Below are 7,669 nucleotides of genomic sequence, written 5' to 3' on the forward strand. Positions count from 1 at the left end.
CGCTTAGCATGTGAGAGGTAGCGGGATTGATGCTTCTTCTTTTAAATGAAGGGTGCTTAGTTGAACTTTTTGTTTACCTGGATGTCATTGCCACAGCAGCATGTTGCAAAATGTTTAACTGCTTACCTGATTCTTAAAAAATTTCCTACTTTGACATTGAGTGAACTCACAAATTACCTTCGATAGCTCAGCTGGTAGAGCGGAGGACTGTAGTTGGTATATGATAGCAATCCTTAGGTCGCTGGTTCAATTCTGGCTCGAAGGACATGTGTTTTTCTCTCTTGTAGAGCAGAGGACTGTATGTTGCATGTCTGTATTTTATGTAATAAATGTAACCTTGTGTATTTTACTGTCTTTTTACTGCCATGTGCTTAATGGAGTTTTGCATCTGTCCTTGGAGATAATTGGATTACTTCCCAATTATCTCCAGGATAGAAGACTCTGTGGAACTGGTTTTGGGCAGAAAAGTCATGCTTCATTTGGTCACAAAGGACTACGATCTATCTTTTGAACCACTGGACCAATTTGTATGATTTTGACGTATGTTTGTATTTGGAGTATGCTGATTCTGAAAATGTAAGTTTTATGTGAATGTGATGCATACTTTTAAAGTTATGAATAATGTGGAAAAACTGTATTTCTCTGCTTTTGATAATTACATTACCCATTTTGTAATGGCACCCCTTTATGCCCAGGGTGCCATTACAAAAGATGCGAGCGGAAAAGTGGGGGATTAGCTCAAATGGTAGAGCGCTCGCTTAGCATGTGAGAGGTAGCGGGATCGATACCCGCATTCTCCAGTGGCTGCTTATTCTTTTAAATGAAGGGTGCTTAGTTGAACTTTTTGTTTACCTGGATGTCATTGCCACAGCAGCATGTTGCAAAATGTTTAACTGCTTACCTGATTCTTCAAAAATTTCCTACTTTGACATTGAGTGAACACACAAATTACCTTCGATAGCTCAGCTGGTAGAGCGGAGGACTGTAGTTGGTATATGATAGCAATCCTTAGGTCGCTGGTTCAATTCTGGCTCGAAGGACATGTGTTTTTCTCTCTTGTAGAGCAGAGGACTGTATGTTGCATGTCTGTATTTTATGTAATAAATGTAACCTTGTGTATTTTACTGTCTTTTTACTGCCATGTGCTTAATGGAGTTTTGCATCTGTCCTTGGAGATAATTGGATTACTTCCCAATTATCTCCAGGATAGAAGACTCTGTGGAACTGGTTTTGGGCAGAAAAGTCATGCTTCATTTGGTCACAAAGGACTACGATCTATCTTTTGAACCACTGGACCAATTTGTATGATTTTGACGTATGTTTGTATTTGGAGTATGCTGATTCTGAAAATGTAAGTTTTATGTGAATGTGATGCATATTTTTAAAGTTATGAATAATGTGGAAAAACTGTATTTCTCTGCTTGTGATAATTACATTACCCATTTTGTAATGGCACCCCTTTATGCCCAGGGTGCCATTACAAAAGATGCGAGCGGAAAAGTGGGGGATTAGCTCAAATGGTAGAGCGCTCGCTTAGCATGTGAGAGGTAGCGGGATCGATGCCCGCATTCTCCAGTGGCTGCTTCTTCTTTTAAATGAAGGGTGCTTAGACTGTATGTTGCATGTCTGTATTTTATGTAATAAATGTAACCTTGTGTATTTTACTGTCTTTTTACTGCCATGTGCTTAATGGAGTTTTGCATCTGTCCTTGGAGATAATTGGATCACTTCCCAATTGTCTCCAGGATAGAAGACTCTGTGGAACTGGTTTTGGGCAGAAAAGTCATGCTTCATTTGGCCACAAAGGACTACGATCTATCTTTTGAACCACTGGACCAATTTGTATGATTTTGACGTATGTTTGTATTTGGAGTATGCTGATTCTGAAAATGTAAGTTTTATGTGAATGTGATGCATATTTTTAAAGTTATGAATAATGTGGAAAAACTGTATTTCTCTGCTTGTGATAATTACATTACCCATTTTGTAATGGCACCCCTTTATGCCCAGGGTGCCATTACAAAAGATGAGAGCGGAAAAGTGGGGGATTAGCTCAAATGGTAGAGCGCTCGCTTAGCATGTGAGAGGTAGCGGGATCGATGCCCGCATTCTCCAGTGGCTGCTTCTTCTTTTAAATGAAGGGTGCTTAGACTGTATGTTGCATGTCTGTATTTTATGTAATAAATGTAACCTTGTGTATTTTACTGTCTTTTTACTGCCATGTGCTTAATGGAGTTTTGCATCTGTCCTTGGAGATAATTGGATCACTTCCCAATTGTCTCCAGGATAGAAGACTCTGTGGAACTGGTTTTGGGCAGAAAAGCCATGCTTCATTTGGTCACAAAGGACTACAATCTATCTTTTGAACCACTGGACCAATTTGTATGATTTTGACGTATGTTTGTATTTGGAGTATGCTGATTCTGAAAATGTAAGTTTTATGTGAAATTGATGCATACTTTTAAAGTTATGAATAATGTGGAAAAACTGTATTTCTCTGCTTGTGATAATTACATTACCCATTTTGTAATGGCACCCCTTTATGCCCAGGGTGCCATTACAAAAGATGCGAGCGGAAAAGTGGGGGATTAGCTCAAATGGTAGAGCGCTCGCTTAGCATGTGAGAGGTAGCGGGATCGATGCCCGCATTCTCCAGTGGCTGCTTCTTCTTTTAAATGAAGGGTGCTTAGACTGTATGTTGCATGTCTGTATTTTATGTAATAAATGTAACCTTGTGTATTTTACTGTCTTTTTACTGCCATGTGCTTAATGGAGTTTTGCATCTGTCCTTGGAGATAATTGGATCACTTCCCAATTGTCTCCAGGATAGAAGACTCTGTGGAACTGGTTTTGGGCAGAAAAGCCATGCTTCATTTGGCCACAAAGGACTACGATCTATCTTTTGAACCACTGGACCAATTTGTATGATTTTGACGTATGTTTGTATTTGGAGTATGCTGATTCTGAAAATGTAAGTTTTATGTGAATGTGATGCATATTTTTAAAGTTATGAATAATGTGGAAAAACTGTATTTCTCTGCTTGTGATAATTACATTACCCATTTTGTAATGGCACCCCTTTATGCCCAGGGTGCCATTACAAAAGATGAGAGCGGAAAAGTGGGGGATTCGCTCAAATGGTAGAGCGCTCGCTTAGCATGTGAGAGGTAGCGGGATTGATGCTTCTTCTTTTAAATGAAGGGTACTTAGTTGAACTTTTTGTTTACCTGGATGTCATTGCCACAGCAGCATGTTGCAAAATATTTAACTGCTTACCTGATTCTTAAAAAAATTCCTACTTTGACATTGAGTGAACTCACAAATTACCTTCGATAGCTCAGCTGGTAGAGCGGAGGACTGTAGTTGGTATATGATAGCAATCCTTAGGTCGCTGGTTCAATTCTGGCTCGAAGGACATGTGTTTTTCTCTCTTGTAGAGCAGAGGACTGTATGTTGCATGTCTGTATTTTATGTAATAAATGTAACCTTGTGTATTTTACTGTCTTTTTACTGCCATGTGCTTAATGGAGTTTTGCATCTGTCCTTGGAGATAATTGGATTACTTCCCAATTATCTCCAGGATAGAAGACTCTGTGGAACTGGTTTTGGGCAGAAAAGTCATGCTTCATTTGGTCACAAAGGACTACGATCTATCTTTTGAACCACTGGACCAATTTGTTTGATTTTGACGTATGTTTGTATTTGGAGTATGCTGATTCTGAAAATGTAAGTTTTATGTGAATGTGATGCATACTTTTAAAGTTATGAATAATGTGGAAAAACTGTATTTCTCTGCTTGTGATAATTACATTACCCATTTTGTAATGGCACCCCTTTATGCCCAGGGTGCCATTACAAAAGATGCGAGCGGAAAAGTGGGGGATTAGCTCAAATGGTAGAGCGCTCGCTTAGCATGTGAGAGGTAGCGGGATCGATGCCCGCATTCTCCAGTGGCTGCTTCTTCTTTTAAATGAAGGGTGCTTAGTTGAACTTTTTGTTTACCTGGATGTCATTGCCACAGCAGCATGTTGCAAAATGTTTAACTGCTTACCTGATTCTTCAAAAATTTCCTACTTTGACATTGAGTGAACACACAAATTACCTTCGATAGCTCAGCTGGTAGAGCGGAGGACTGTAGTTGGTATATGATAGCAATCCTTAGGTCGCTGGTTCAATTCTGGCTCGAAGGACATGTGTTTTTCTCTCTTGTAGAGCAGAGGACTGTATGTTGCATGTCTGTATTTTATGTAATAAATGTAACCTTGTGTATTTTACTGTCTTTTTACTGCCATGTGCTTAATGGAGTTTTGCATCTGTCCTTGGAGATAATTGGATTACTTCCCAATTATCTCCAGGATAGAAGACTCTGTGGAACTGGTTTTGGGCAGAAAAGTCATGCTTCATTTGGTCACAAAGGACTACGATCTATCTTTTGAACCACTGGACCAATTTGTTTGATTTTGACGTATGTTTGTATTTGGAGTATGCTGATTCTGAAAATGTAAGTTTTATGTGAATGTGATGCATACTTTTAAAGTTATGAATAATGTGTAAAAACTGTATTTCTCTGCTTGTGATAATTACATTACCCATTTTGTAATGGCACCCCTTTATGCCCAGGGTGCCATTACAAAAGATGCGAGCGGAAAAGTGGGGGATTAGCTCAAATGGTAGAGCGCTCGCTTAGCATGTGAGAGGTAATGGGATCGATGCCCGCATTCTCCAGTGGCTGCTTCTTCTTTTAAATGAAGGGTGCTTAGTTGAACTTTTTGTTTACCTGGATGTCATTGCCACAGCAGCATGTTGCAAAATGTTGAACTGCATACCTGATTCTTAAAAAATTTCCTACTTTGACATTGAGTGAACTCGCAAATTACCTTCGATAGCTCAGCTGGTAGAGCGGAGGACTGTAGTTGGTATATGATAGCAATCCTTAGGTCGCTGGTTCAATTCTGGCTCGAAGGACATGTGTTTTTCTCTCTTGTAGAGCAGAGGACTGTATGTTGCATGTCTGTATTTTATGTAATAAATGTAACCTTGTGTATTTTACTGTCTTTTTACTGCCATGTGCTTAATGGAGTTTTGCATCTGTCCTTGGAGATAATTGGATTACTTCCCAATTATCTCCAGGATAGAAGACTCTGTGGAACTGGTTTTGGGCAGAAAAGTCATGCTTCATTTGGTCACAAAGGACTACGATCTATCTTTTGAACCACTGGACCAATTTGTATGATTTTGACGTATGTTTGTATTTGGAGTATGCTGATTCTGAAAATGTAAGTTTTATGTGAAATTGATGCATACTTTTAAAGTTATGAATAATGTGGAAAAACTGTATTTCTCTGCTTGTGATAATTACATTACCCATTTTGTAATGGCACCCCTTTATGCCCAGGGTGCCATTACAAAAGATGAGAGCGGAAAAGTGGGGGATTCGCTAAAATGGTAGAGCGCTCGCTTAGCATGTGAGAGGTAGCGGGATCGATGCCCGCATTCTCCAGTGGCTGCTTCTTCTTTTAAATGAAGGGTGCTTAGACTGTATGTTGCATGTCTGTATTTTATGTAATAAATGTAACCTTGTGTATTTTACTGTCTTTTTACTGCCATGTGCTTAATGGAGTTTTGCATCTGTCCTTGGAGATAATTGGATCACTTCCCAATTGTCTCCAGGATAGAAGACTCTGTGGAACTGGTTTTGGGCAGAAAAGCCATGCTTCATTTGGTCACAAAGGACTACGATCTATCTTTTGAACCACTGGATCAATTTGTATGATTTTGACGTATGTTTGTATTTGGAGTATGCTGATTCTGAAAATGTAAGTTTTATGTGAAATTGATGCATACTTTTAAAGTTATGAATAATGTGGAAAAACTGTATTTCTCTGCTTGTGATAATTACATTACCCATTTTGTAATGGCACCCCTTTATGCCCAGGGTGCCATTACAAAAGATGAGAGCGGAAAAGTGGGGATTCGCTCAAATGGTAGAGCGCTCGCTTAGCATGTGAGAGGTAGCGGGATTGATGCTTCTTCTTTTAAATGAAGGGTGCTTAGTTGAACTTTTTGTTTACCTGGATGTCATTGCCACAGCAGCATATTGCAAAATGTTTAACTGCTTACCTGATTCTTAAAAAAATTCCTACTTTGACATTGAGTGAACTCACAAATTACCTTCGATAGCTCAGCTGGTAGAGCGGAGGACTGTAGTTGGTATATGATAGCAATCCTTAGGTCGCTGGTTCAATTCTGGCTCGAAGGACATGTGTTTTTCTCTCTTGTAGAGCAGAGGACTGTATGTTGCATGTCTGTATTTTATGTAATAAATGTAACCTTGTGTATTTTACTGTCTTTTTACTGCCATGTGCTTAATGGAGTTTTGCATCTGTCTTTGGAGATAATTGGATTACTTCCCAATTATCTCCAGGATAGAAGACTCTGTGGAACTGGTTTTGGGCAGAAAAGTCATGCTTCATTTGGTCACAAAGGACTACGATCTATCTTTTGAACCACTGGACCAATTTGTTTGATTTTGACGTATGTTTGTATTTGGAGTATGCTGATTCTGAAAATGTAAGTTTTATGTGAATGTGATGCATACTTTTAAAGTTATGAATAATGTGGAAAAACTGTATTTCTCTGCTTGTGATAATTACATTACCCATTTTGTAATGGCACCCCTTTATGCCCAGGGTGCCATTACAAAAGATGCGAGCGGAAAAGTGGGGGATTAGCTCAAATGGTAGAGCGCTCGCTTAGCATGTGAGAGGTAGCGGGATCGATGCCCACATTCTCCAGTGGCTGCTTCTTCTTTTAAATGAAGGGTGCTTAGTTGAACTTTTTGTTTACCTGGATGTCATTGCCACAGCAGCATGTTGCAAAATGTTTAACTGCTTACCTGATTCTTCAAAAATTTCCTACTTTGACATTGAGTGAACTCACAAATTACCTTCGATAGCTCAGCTGGTAGAGCGGAGGACTGTAGTTGGTATATGATAGCAATCCTTAGGTCGCTGGTTCAATTCTGGCTCGAAGGACATGTGTTTTTCTCTCTTGTAGAGCAGAGGACTGTATGTTGCATGTCTGTATTTTATGTAATAAATGTAACCTTGTGTATTTTACTGTCTTTTTACTGCCATGTGCTTAATGGAGTTTTGCATCTGTCCTTGGAGATAATTGGATTACTTCCCAATTATCTCCAGGATAGAAGACTCTGTGGAACTGGTTTTGGGCAGAAAAGTCATGCTTCATTTGGTCACAAAGGACTACGATCTATCTTTTGAACCACTGGACCAATTTGTATGATTTTGACGTATGTTTGTATTTGGAGTATGCTGATTCTGAAAATGTAAGTTTTATGTGAATGTGATGCATACTTTTAAAGTTATGAATAATGTGGAAAAACTGTATTTCTCTGCTTTTGATAATTACATTACCCATTTTGTAATGGCACCCCTTTATGCCCAGGGTGCCATTACAAAAGATGCGAGCGGAAAAGTGGGGGATTAGCTCAAATGGTTGAGCGCTTGCTTAGCATGTGAGAGGTAGCGGGATCGATGCCCGCATTCTCCAGTGGCTGCTTCTTCTTTTAAATGAAGGGTGCTTAGTTGAACTTTTTGTTTACCTGGATGTCATTGCCACAGCAGCATGTTGCAAAATGTTTAACTGCTTA

At 39.2% G+C, this 7,669-nt stretch overlaps 1 non-coding gene across 1 annotated transcript; it reads left to right on the top strand.

The window, feature by feature from the left end:
- The first annotated feature begins 727 nt into the window (after positions 1–727).
- On the top strand, positions 728–800 carry TRNAA-AGC (transfer RNA alanine (anticodon AGC)). Its single transcript has one exon. It is a non-coding gene; the product is annotated as a tRNA-Ala (tRNA).
- Positions 801–7,669: the final 6,869 nt, after the last annotated feature.

Source organism: Pelobates fuscus, chromosome 4 (assembly GCF_036172605.1).
Source record: "Pelobates fuscus isolate aPelFus1 chromosome 4, aPelFus1.pri, whole genome shotgun sequence".
Taxonomy (NCBI): Eukaryota; Metazoa; Chordata; class Amphibia; order Anura; family Pelobatidae; genus Pelobates; species Pelobates fuscus.